The sequence below is a fragment of the Canis lupus genome, chromosome 31 (genome assembly GCF_048164855.1).
Source record: "Canis lupus baileyi chromosome 31, mCanLup2.hap1, whole genome shotgun sequence".
NCBI classification, from domain to species: Eukaryota; Metazoa; Chordata; class Mammalia; order Carnivora; family Canidae; genus Canis; species Canis lupus.
The window spans coordinates 36,481,195-36,494,168 of record NC_132868.1 but is presented as its reverse complement, the minus strand read 5'-3'; the positions used below and the strand labels follow the sequence as shown (position 1 = coordinate 36,494,168).

Sequence of the window (12,974 nt, the reverse complement as noted above, 5' to 3'; positions counted from 1 at the left end):
GCCCCCGCGCCCCGGCCTCCTCGCGCGCCGTCTGGGCGGCTGGCGCGCGGCGCTGTCTGCGGTGCACCCGGCGCAGACAGGATGTGCCCTCCCCGCCCCACCCCCGCCCGCCGCCCGCCGCCCGCCGCCCGCCGCCCGCCCTCCTTCCTTCCTCGAGTCGCCCAGCCGGCTGTCTGGGGCCGCCGCCGCCCCGCCCCGCCCCGCCCGCTGCTCCGCGCTGACGGCCAGACCCGGGGGCGCCCCGGCCGCTCGGCTGCCGCGCGCCGGGGGGAGGGGGAGGGGGAGGGGGACGGGGAGGGGGCGGGGGCGGGGGGCGCGCAGGGGAGGGGAGGGGCGGGGCGGCCGCGCCGTGCACTGTGCGCGACCCCAGCAGCCGGCGGGGCGGAGGCGCCGCCGCCCGAGGTCAGGCACGGGCGACCCTCCCCCCGCGAGGCCGCAGCTGGGCCGCCCCGCCCCGCCCCGGAGGCAGCCGGGTGGCGGCCGCCCTGCAGCGCCCCGCCGGGGGCCCCGCGCCCCGCCCCGCCCGCCCCCCCAGCCCCCCCCGCGGGGCCTCCCGCCAGCTGCCCGCCCCGCCCCGCCCCGCCCCGCCTCGGCGGCCCCCGCCCGGACGCCTTCCCCGGCCTGACCTCCCTCCGCCCTGCGCCCTGCGCCCTCCGGCCCGGCGGGACCCGGAGCGAGCGCGTCTGCCCCCCGCGCCCCCGGGCCCCCCCTCGGCCCCCCCGGGACCCCCCGGCTCCCCGGGACGCCCCCCGCTCCCCGCCGCCCACGGAGGGCTTTCGAGGGGGACACGGAACGCGGTGCAGGCGCGGCCGGGGCGAGTGCGCGGGGCCCCCGGGGCGAGCCGAGGGCCGGGTGGGTGCGCCCCGGGTGGGTGCGCCCCGGGTGGCCGAGCAGCCTGCTGAACTCTGCCGACGTGCTCCGTCCCATTTCGAAACGCCGAGAAATCCCCTTTTCTCCACCCCCACCGCACGATCAGGAACCGAAATAGGCCCCCGAGTTGCACTGCACAGAATTCAGAGGACTCGGGCTTCGTCTCGGGGGGTTGGTTTTCTTTTTTCTTTTCCCCCCCCTTTTCGCCCATTTTTGTCCAATTTCTCCTGGTTTGACCGCTTCGAGGTCGCTTCTGCGGGGTCCGCGGGTGGAGCCAGCCGGCTGCGAAGGGCCCCGGGCTCCGAGGCCTTTTTCCTCCCTGGAGGCCTCCCGGAGGCTCGCAAACCTCCCACGTCCCCTGCCTCCCGCCCCCAGCGTCGTGCTCCCGGGTCGTGCCCCCTCGCCCACCCCCCACCTTCCCCTCCCTCCTGACTGCCTCCTTTGCTGAACATGAATAATTCCGCAGCACTTCCCATCTGTTATTGCCATAGAGACAGAAGCTCGGCAAAGATAATGATGTTCTGTGCAGAACCAGTGGGGGGAGAACAGCATCTGTGAGTCTGGGGGATAGATTTTTCTAACCGCGAGAATATATCTAGAAGGCCCGGCTGCACATCCCAAGTGGAAGACTGGACAGTCCCGAGGCCTGGCGTCCGGTCAACTCTTGGCACCTGGCTCGTGTCCCTCGAGAACAAACAATTTGGGGGGAACCAAAATGACATCTCTCTCTTTTTTTAAAGTGATTCCAAACTGCAATTAATGATAAATGTTTAGTACTCATTCTATCAGCCACAAAAATAATTACTTGCTAGCATGTCCAAAGGCCTAAGGACCAAAATAACTTGGACAGTAAATAGACTTTTGAGAAATCAAACGCATTATCCCCTCTACTGTTCTATTGACTTGCTTTCCCCAGGAATCTGTTTTTTTGAGGGAAGGATCTTTTGTGCCTGTTATTTTATGTACAATGGTTTGAGAAATAGTGACAGGCAAATGTAGCTAGAACCAATCAAGCTTGGAGGGCATTTTTTCCCCCATTATTCATCAAAGTACAAAACGTACCGAATTAAAATTCACTTTGCCCTTGAATTCCCAAGGTCTCGGCCTCAAAGGTACAGGTTTGAACACAAGTGAAACTAAGCAGGGTACATTTACATAGGTCTGAGGCAGATGGGGAGACTCATTCTAAGCCGGATTTTTTGCAGGCCTACGTAAAGATTGTCAGCGATTATCAGCAAAATTGATTGTATACCATGAAATAAAGAACACTGAAGCAGATGATAATGGTTCTTTATCTCAGAATTAAATGGACACAGAATACAATCCTTCGAAAGAAGTAAGCACTGTAAGGTAATGAATATTTTAATTCCCGTATACTGACAGCCTTCGTCAGTGTTGAAAAGTCAACTCAATACTGGTTAGTAAATAGCTATTAGGTAGGTTTCGGATGGCCTCCTACCTCATCTTGTTGGCTGCCAGCAGGAGCCGAGCAAGACCCCTCTAAGTGTGTGCTTGTGTGCAAATAAGAATTCCAAATGATTGGAGGGGAGGAGGAGCCTCCCCATTGTCTCATCTTCCACTAAGCAGTACAGCTCCGAGATCCAAACTAACTGGTACTAGAGGGTCTAGAATTTCTTCTTCGTTAGTTATGCCGCTCTGGTAGTAAGAGAAACCAAGAATTTAGAGGTTATAAATTCAAAGACTCCTGACCTGTGACCTGATAAATGGTTTGGGGCACATGCTCGCCTCTGGTCTCCATTTCCCTATCTATTGGTAATGACCTACCACTATTAATTATGAAGAATATGAAAATGAGAAGGATGGGGGGTAAAGTGCAAACACTCAAGGTAAATTAATTTTATTTTCATGAAGGAGGGGGAAGAAGAAAGGTCAAATAAATGTTAACAGAGCACACAAACACAGGCTTGTGTTTTTGTTTACACCCCCCTTGTGCTCTTTTCCAAGGAAGAAAAACCAGTTGTAGCTTGATGATTCTAGTGCCTCTTCTCCCCTCTTCCTTGATCTTCAACAACAAAAAAGCTTGTTTGACATATTTTCTATCAGCAAATCAGATGCTACAAGGTCCTTCAATTTCACAAAAGAATCTCAACTATTTCCTTTTCCACTTCATTTTTTTCTGTAGCGTTTCATTTATTTCAACTTGTCTGAATTATGACGCAGCTGATGCTCTTTAACTTCCTCCCAGCACTTTAATCTTTGTCCTACCTACCCCCCTCCCCACCCCTCCCGCCCTTACCCCCACCTCCCAGTGCACATTAAGCCTCATATTAGTTTAATGCTACTGTCCCTGCTGGTGCAAAGTGTCTTCCCCTCATTGACTAGGCTTCCTCCTCTTATCTGCCAAATCGATACTATATCTACAAGATCCTAATCCCCATTTTCATGCCTTAAATAAGATGAAAACCAGATGCTTAAAAACTATTAACCTCCTCTTCCTGAATAGTGTCACGCAGCACTTTTTTTTTTTTTTCAGGTTTTAACTTAGGCTCTGTGAAATCGGAAAGGAAGTCTGAGGAAGAAAGCAAAAAGGAATAATAACCAGAGAGGGTAAAACAGAGAAAATCATATTCGAAGTGTGAATTTTCAGTCCTTAAATTGGAACAAACTCTAAAATCAATGTAACAGACACACGAAGTGGATTTCATGGTCAATTCTAGGAATTCCGTGAGTGGTTAGAAAGTGTGGCAAAGTTTGACTTACTGCGAATCAGGCCTTTTCTCTTTTTCAGGAGAAAAAAAAGTCATAATTAGCCCCATATTGCCAAGCTATGATTCAAAACCTGCGAGGCAAGAGGTGTTGTCTAATTGTAGTGCTTGACTATAAGTAGTTCAAAATGCTTCACACTTTCCTATGAGAAATATACAAGAAATTCCCTTTTTAATAAAAGAGAAGTTGAGGCACAGTCTAGGTTACGGGCCAAACCCACCATGCTGATCAGCGGCGGAACAGGGGTCAGTATGACATGCATTTGACCCATATCACTGGAGTTTCCATTCTTCATTTTCTCACTCTTCTTGGTGCTCAGTCCCATAAGCTATAAGGACTGATTCAAATTAGCCAAAAAAGAGCAAATATTAAAACTTATAGGTAGGTAGCATTGTACCAATGCCTGGGGACTATTTATCAGAACCCACAGTAATACTTACCGGTACTATGAAGCATTGCTCTCTGATAGTCTACTCTCTATTCTGTTTCTTTATATTTCATGTCACCACTAATGCATGCAACCCACAATTTAAGAAACAATGCATTAAAGAATAGTAACCGATGTTAACATTTATGTAATATTTACTATTTCTAGGCTCTGTTCTAAGCATTTTATGTATGACTCATTGAACCCTCGAAACCACCCGATAAGGGCAGCCCGGGTGGCTCAATGGTTTAGCACCACCTTCAGCCCAGGGCATGATCCTGGAGTCCTGGGGTCGAGTCCCACATCAGGCTCCCTGCATGGAGCCTCCTTCTCTCTCTGTCTCTGTCTCTCTCTCTCTCTCTCTCTCTCTCTCTCTATCCATCCCTCATGAATAAATAAAATCTTAAAAAAAAAAAACCACCCAATAAAATAGTAGCTATTACAGATGAAGAAACTGGCAGAGAGTTGTGCTCAAGATCATATAGCCAGGTAGATCCTTCCCCTCAAATTGTGAAAAATATTATACACATGATTTTCAAATCTGAATTGTATGTAAGATCAATCTGTATGTAAAAAAATAGGATTAAGGTTTATGTTCTCTGATTCGAAGGTCACAAAGTATTGTATCACCCCCACTGCCTCTCTGATATAGTGTTTGAGATTGCCATGATATTTTTTTTTACTAATATCCAGGTTTAACTGAAAATGTATTGCATATTATTATGATTAATCTCTATCGTTATATAATTATTAATCTCACAACAATGTCTCAAGTTAGGTAATATTACCCCCACTTATCAGATGAGAAAACTGGTATTTTGGCTTTATCTGAAATCTTTACTATGGTTTGCTGTCTATATCGGATTCATCGGTCACCTAGCGGAATCCTATTATAATGGTGCACATGGATAAGGAAACTTTGATCAGAGGAGGATGTAGAAATAGAATGCATTCGTGTATATAGCTCAGGGAGGTTTGAAAGCTCTGGTAAAGGACCAAAGCAGGGAGTTCTGGGCCACCAAATGGTAGAGTGAGAATTATAGTGGCTTCCCATAGAGTTGGCTGCCCAGCATTGTGTCTTTTCCTGGCTCCCGTCCCGCTCTCTGAACCACATGGCCACAACAGCAGGGCTTCTGAAGCTACGGTTGACCTTCCACGCAATCGTAGCCAGCTGGACCAGCAATAGGCACCTGAGCCAAGCTGGGCCAACGAGCACTTCCCAGAGGTGTTTGCAATGGGCACTAAAAGAGTCTGGCCTTAGCCTGGCTGGTGTATTGAATGGAGAAAATAATAACCTTCAGAACTCTTGGGGGTCATGCTTGCTCTATCATGGAAAAGCGGTGTAAGCCGGTAGGCCGGGAGAAACCAAAATGAGGCAGGTGTAAAGAGGAGCTGATAGAGTGCTGGTAAGACTCAAGTCGTAGGCTCCAGTGTGTTCCCATGCGGAGCTGTACTCCTGCCCTTGGATGCTCCTGCAACCTTGAACGGAATCCCCTTTTTTGCTTAAGCTAGTCAGAGCAGGTTTCTGTTCCGTGCAACCAAAAGAGTCAGAAAGAAATGGAAGGATGGGATAGTGGCAGGAACACCTGCCCACTTTAGTTCTACATATCACTGGGCTTAGTTTTAACTACCAGATCTCACTAAATTTAGATTCCTCAAGCAAAAACAAAAATAAAAAAAAAAAAACAACTACTAAAGCATCCCATCTTTTTTGCCTTTGGCATATAAAATATTTAAAAGAACTTCTTGCTGCTTTTACATATAGGGGTCTCCAGGCCAGTGTTGTCCGAGAGAAATTTCTGCAGTGATGGATATATCCTTTATCTACACTGTCCAATCAGAAGCCCATAGCTACATGTGGCTGTTGCATACTGAAAATCGGGCTAATCGAGGAAGATAAAGAATTTTTAGTTTCACTTTAATACATGTAAGTTTAAATAGCCACTGTATGTGGCCAGTGACACTCACAGTAATTAAAAATAGATTTTCTTCTGTGACAAAATACAAATAGTACAGTTGATTTGCAGGGTCAAGATGAGAATCAAAAGAAAACTGGAAGTAGTGCAGAAATAGTGCAGAAACACCCAGGAACAACTGTGAAATGTCTGACTCAGTCACTGTAAACCACATCCCCACCTCCCAACCCATAAGAAGATGGAAAAGGCTAATAGGAATTAACCTGTGAAACAGACAAAAAGAAAGGAACCAAAAAAGGGAAGAAAGGAAGGAGGAAAGCAAGAGAAGCAAAAACGCTTTGAAGACAGAGAATGGTTCTCTGGGGGCTCCTGGGTGCCTCCGTTGGTTAAGCATCCGACTCTTGGTTTTGGCTCAGGTGGTGATCTTGCTGTCCTGGGTTCGAGCCTCCACTGGGCTCAGTGCAGAGTCTGCTTTAGGTTCTTTCTCCTTCTTCCTCTCCTTTCCCCTCTGCCCCTCTCCACTCTCTCTCTCTAATAAATAAATAAAATCTTTAAAGAAATAAAAAATAAACACAAAATAACAAAATAAAATAGTTCTCTGGTCAGAATAAAATTTACCCAATGGCGGGGGCACTGGGCTGGCTCAGTCGGTAGAGCATGTGATTCTTGATATGGGGTTGTGACTTTGAGCCTCACCTTAAGAGCAGAGGTCACTTAAAATTAAAATCTTCAAAAATATTTTTTTACCTGATTGCATTAACAAACCTACAAAACCAAACCTCTCCCTCAGAGGGCATAACTGGCCAGCAAGATTAGCAAGGCTATCTCAATTATGGAGTATGAATGCATCAGCCTTGAAGGATCCAGAAAGCAAATGGAGTATTTCGCCTTCCTTATTCTGAAGCAAATTCCTGATTGTAATTGAGCTTCCCAAACCCCTGGCATGTGGAGAGGTCTGTGTCAATGCAAATGTCCAGTTCCTTTCTAGCTGTAAACAAATGCATGCCGGGCTGATTGTGTGCAGCAGATGCTATGAGTTGGGTTAAAGGGAACTTGCATAAATAAATAAATAAATAAATAAATAAATAAATAAATAAATAAATAAATGGAACTTGCTCACAAACCAGATCCAATCTTGTCTGTTGACAAAATCAAGTGCCTGAACCATCAAGGCAAAGAACTAGGTCCTAATTAACCCAGATAATGTCAACCGGGTCTATCCCTCCCCCCCCCCCCCCCCCCCCCCCCCCCCCCCCCCGGCAGACACCCAAATGGCCTCCTCGCACAATCCCCTCACCTGTCCCAGGGACTTGTCCTCAAAATATTAATTTCTCATGCAGAATCAGGAGAAACTCTGGAGCCCCTCAGTGGATTCTGGCCTGGGCCAATAAGAACAGGAGAACTAGAGAGGTTAGGAGTAGAAGACGGTGAGACACATGAGTTAATTTAAAAGGATGGATAGCAAGAGAAACCAAGGGCCGGCAGCATTCTTATTAGGGAAGTGCTGGGGAAAAAGAGTTCAATTTCTTCTTCAAGATGCATCCAGATTTGGGTGCCCTGGCTAGCACAGTCAGTAGAGCATGCAACTCTTGATCTTGGGGTTGTGTGTTTATTACTGAAGAATAAAATCTTTAAAAAAAAAAAAAATGCATCCAGATCCGACTTACTGAAACAAAGAGTAGTATAACCATTTTTTATAGAAAATTTTTACTTTTTATTTCTGCCCACCCAAGAAGGACCCATTAAGTCCCCAAGCAATTTTTCTCAAAGTGGGGTTTACCAAGCACCTGCACCAGAGTCATCTGAGGAACTTGCTAAAAATCTAGGCTCTTGGGCCCCCGGAATTGCCAAATTCGAATCGCAGGGGTTGGAGTGCAGGAATCAGCACTTTGAAAGAAATGTCCAGACGCATCTCTGCCTTCTCAAGTCGGAGAAGCTTCTACACCAAGGGAAGTCTATAGAAAAGGTAGAGGGGGGATCCCTGGGTGGCTCAGCGGTTGAGCGCCTGCCTTCGGCCCAGGGCGTGATCCTGGAGTCCTGGGATCAAGTCCCTCATCGGGCTCCCTGCATGGGGCCTGCTTCTCCCTTTGCCTGGGTCTCTGCCTCTCTCTGTGTCTCTCATGGATAAATACATAAAATCTGAAAGAAAGAGAAAGAAGAAAGAAAGAGAAAGAAAAGAAAAGAAAAGAAAAGAAAAGAAAAGAAAAAAAAAGAAAGAAAAGAAAAAAGGTAGAGGAAAGAATTCTTCTACCTGAAAGGGTCGAGGGACAGCTATGGCTGCAGAAGCCCTCAGACCAGCCGCTTGGGCAGATAGGACCCTGCTCAAACGTCGCCTTCCCAGGGAGAAAGGAGCCAGGCCCACTTTCCAGCCTCTGTCAGTTTGTCCTACCACACTGAGGCAGTTGGGCTTGTGGTTTTTGTTTCTGTTGTTTTACTCTTTTACAAAATTTGCAAAATTAAGTGAAAAAGAGCACTGGAATTTTATCTTTTTTTTCCCCTCTCTTGGATTCTAGCCTCCCTAGCAGCAGTCAAGCAGCCCTAACCTTTTTCTTGAAGTAAAAAAAAGTTCTAGAGACACGACTGTTTCCCAAAACATAATATTAAAAATCTTTCGCGACATTAAAAATTGATTAAAAATCAATCTTTTGTTTCCAAAAAACAAGGAAGAAAGCAAGGCAGTAAGGCTCAACCATTTTTGTGAGCTGATTGCAGAAGTAAAACTTTTATTTCCTGCATGTTTACACAACGCGGAAAGGAAGAATATTATGTTCTTGGCGTTCAGTAAGTGAAATAGTAAGAGATGAACATATGGTAAAAATGTGGCATGGTTAAATAGCAAAATTAAACATTTTTCAGATCCTTTGACTTAATAGTTACTCTTCTAGAGATGTATCCTAACAGAGTCACTGGAAAAGTACAAAAAGATATGAAACAAGGCTGTACACAAGTGGTGTTTACAATAAAGAAACATTAGAAACTTCTGATATGAACCACATCAACCATGATGCCAGCAACTTCTCCATCCTCTTCTAACAGAACCCATCCTGCTCACAGTCTTTTGCTGTGACCTAGACTATTCCTTGAGCAAAGGGTGGACACCGAATGGATGAGGAATGGGGACCTGAATCATAGGCTGGGCAATAACTGAGACTTAGCCCAACCCCCAAAGTCCTGGTCCAGAGGGGTTGATACTAATTAGGCCAGTTAGACATTCTCCTTTTACAAATTAACAGAAAAATACAGAACTAGCCATTGGAATCGACATATATATTTTTCTTTAGAAATAAATTATAGAGTTATATATTAAGATGTCAGGCAATAAAATGGTTGCTTACAAATATGCCTTATATAAGTACAGAAGTTATGTTCATAAGAAAATATTAACGACACTGTTGTTTTATCCATTAATGTCTCAACCATTTACCAGTTAAATTAGTTACAGTAGGTGGTCAACATCTTCTTTCATTGACAGCATGGGAAATGAGTGTTGATAATAAAGTCTTATAGTCACAAAGTTAAATATCTTGGATTTTAAAGCTCACTAGAATTGGCCTCTGTGGGATATGAATATTGGCTCTGTTACCAAAATCAGAGACTGGATTTCTAATGAATAGGTTTTCTTTACACAGGTAATATAGATTTTAAAGAAACCACATGGGCTCATTAAAGGTTAATATAAATGTGAAATTACTACCCTGAAGTTCCATTAGCCACTCTGTTGATTTTTAAATAAATCAGCTTGTCAAATAAAGCTCTATATAATATTTTCCTCATGTGCTTCAGTCACCTTCTCCTGAATGGACAAACGCCAGGCAGTCAGTATGTTTTACACATTTAAAAATAGGTAAGATAAACACCGCATTACCATAATTTTAGGCAAATGGAGAACAACCTGCCAATAAACGTTACAAAATTATTTCACCCATATCCATACTGGAACTTCCAAGGCCTTCCATGAAGTACTGGGACCCTCCCAACCCTGCGCCCGCTCGGATATTCTATAGAGAGACCTTTCCCTGAACTAGAAGACCTTCCGGCGTCACCTCTCCACGGTTGTCTCTTATGATGCCAACCATAACACCTGCTCCATTTATTGTTCACATATCAAAATGTCAGAAATGTGCATCCACTGTTAATCAGCTGCATCCAATTTCTGCCCTTCAGGATATAACCTCTCTATTCTTTAATTCTTATCAAAAGCACAGTTGTAAGAAATGCTATTCATCAAAGCACAGTTGTGAGGAATGCTATTCATCAAACATTTCCTGGAGAACTGGAAGGCTGTTCAGTCCTCTAGGCATGTTATATTTATTTTTCCCCCTTAGACTTTCTCCTTGGATGAAATGAAACCATCAATGTCCATATTTAAAACAAGGAGAGTCCCTTTCCTCACCAGAATTTGGTATTATGCTCTTCATCTGTGTAGCGGATAATCTAAGAAAGAGCCACGTATCCTTCATTGGTTGAGGATGACGTGGTGTTTCCTTCTTGAGGACCCATGAGAGGTATTTCCGTTGGGCCACGACTGCTTTACTTCTGTCTTACAAATACTCAAAAGGTTGTTCATTAGCCACGTTTCCCCCACCCCACCCCCACCACTCCTTACAAGCTCAGAATCAGATTTGTAGACCACACCCAGTTATAGTCATGTGTTGGCTCTACACCTGGTTTGATTTTTATTTCTCACCTTAAATTTCTCATTGCTCTCATTTCATCCAGGAGACAAGGAAGGAAGGAGGGAGAAAGAGAAGTTGAGAAACTGGGGGCACCTGGGTGGCTCAGGTCATGATCTCCGGGTCCTGGGATGGAGCCCCGCACCAGGCTTCCTGCTCGGTGAGGAGTCTGCTTCTCTCTCTCCTCCCTGCTCCTGCTCTCTCTCTCGCTATCTCTGTCTCTCTTTCTCTCAAATCTAAATAAAAAATTAAAACAGAGAGAGAAAGAGAAACTGGAAGTTCGGATTAACTCATGCTATTTCTCAGTTCCTGTCACATGCAAATGTAAGGGTAATGTCTACCTTCTAAATACGAAGATCACTTTCAAGGTATTTGTACCAAGAGAGCCTCAGTGCCAAGAGAGAGGGCAAAAAGTTGCTATTTCCTTTTATCTTGTCCATGTAATTTCATCAGATGATTTCAACAGATATCCATTCCATTTACTTCAAGGCCCTGAGAGGTGGAGGATTATATGGGCACCATGAACTGGAAACCAGAAAGTCCTCAGGCTCCTACGTAGCCTGGTACCACCTTCATTTCTTCAGAACTTCGACTTACACGTGGCAGCCTTTCATTTGAGATCTGTTCATATCTCTACCTTTAAATAAATCATCAGAAACGAGACTCTCCTGGGCTCTGAATGTCGTTCTAAACTGGGCTACGCTGGTCAGGCCACACCTGGGAGTGACATTCCTGGATCATGTAACCAGCTTTTACCTAACTTGCTGGAACAAAGGTCATGGGCATTAAAACATGACTGCCTAGAAGAGCCTTTGGGCAAGACAGCTCCTTTAGAGGGAATGCAAACAACATCTAGAATATCATGAAAGAGTTAGATAAGAGGGTTCTCTCCTCCCTTTAACACCTACTAAAATTTGGGCCACCCTTCAAAGCTAGTATCATTTCCCAGATCTTTTGTTTTTTTTTAATTTTTATTTATTTTTGATAGTCACACAGAGAGAGAGGCAGAGACACAGGCAGAGGGAGAAGCAGGCTCCATGCACCGGGAGCCCGACGTGGGATTCGATCCCGGGTCTCCAGGATTGGGCCCCGGGCCAAAGGCAGGCGCTAAACTGCTGCGCCACCCAGGGACCCCTTCCCAGATCTTTTGTGAAGATTTGCCTGTGTATCTGTCTCAGCCTTTCCTGGCCTCACAACCATTGATACTTACCACATTATGTATTATAATGTAATTTTATGATCTTAGATCATCACCTGTATGGAAAGATCTGACAGGGCAGGAACTGCATCTTATCCATGTCGATACCCGCCCCCTCCCACTTCCCCCCCCCCCCCCCCAGGGTTTGGTATGGTTCCTCTACACGGTACTGTCAGTATTTGTTCTTGGCAACACAGAAGTGGATACGGTCAGCCTTCCTATTAACCCCCCCACAGAAGTTAATAGTCCTACCAGCAAGACCCTGAAACACACCAAAAATCCTGGGTTTTTTTGGTAATACTTTCCTACCACAGATATTTCTCTGATATTTAGGGGGAATCTCAGAATTATTTTTAAATTGAATAAAAATCAACCAATCACAAGGAAGAAAGAAGTAGGCTTCCTGCCTCTTTCCTAGGCTCTTAATCCTCCTCCCACTGCCCTTTACTCCCTTAGAGTGTCCAGGAAAATCTCTGGTGACTGCAAAGTCTAGACATGCCCTTTGCCTGTGTGTATAAAGGATGCCCTTTGGAGCCAATCGATGTGGCCACAGCCTGTCAGTCCTGACTGGGGCACTTTTGACTCTCCACCAGGATGGATTTCCTGTCTGGCTGACACCCTTGGTGTACAGATTCTTATCATTAGGTCAACACAGACAGGCTCCCTATGGGACGGCCTTTTTCCTGGTAGTGTATTTCCTACCCATTCTTGCTTTGTCAGTTTGATGTGTGAAATATTTTTTAATCCACTCAGACTTGGTCCTAGTCAGAGTTCTCTATTGGCTGTCAAAGAGACAGATATGGCCAAAAGTTGTACTTCCAAGAAAAGTCTAAATTCAACTCAAATATAGGATAAGGTTTACTGCAGGGATCATGAATTGACTAAAGGATAGAGCTTAGACCCGTGTCCTTTGGTCTCCAGTGTTCTCTCTCCTGTGTGTCATTGAATTTGAATGCTTTCAGATAGAGCATGTGCTCTTCAATTTACCATGGCCCCAATACTCCCTATCACTGGCCCTGGCACACATTTTTCACACTCAGCAATTACTACCATTCCCAGTGGCCAGCTATGCTGGATCTTCCTTGGCTCTGAAGACCCAGCCTGACTCCAAGGGCCCACACAGAGCCTTGAGCCCACTCCGTGTGGGCCCCTGGAGTCAGGCT

General features: G+C 45.8%; 1 long non-coding RNA gene across 6 annotated transcripts in view; it reads left to right on the top strand.

Annotated features, from left to right (window-relative positions):
* The window catches only part of LOC140622296 (uncharacterized), a 53,059-nt gene extending 41,789 nt beyond the window's left edge, over positions 1 to 11,270 (top strand). The window contains exons 1-7 of one of the 6 annotated variants that reach the window (XR_012022065.1): positions 810 to 1,041; positions 1,362 to 1,424; positions 2,076 to 2,220; positions 3,365 to 3,555; positions 5,790 to 5,951; positions 10,660 to 10,773; positions 11,103 to 11,270. This is a non-coding gene — a long non-coding RNA (uncharacterized lncRNA). The other 5 variants (XR_012022060.1, XR_012022063.1, XR_012022062.1 and 2 more) reach the window with 5 other exon arrangements.
* Positions 11,271 to 12,974: the final 1,704 nt, after the last annotated feature.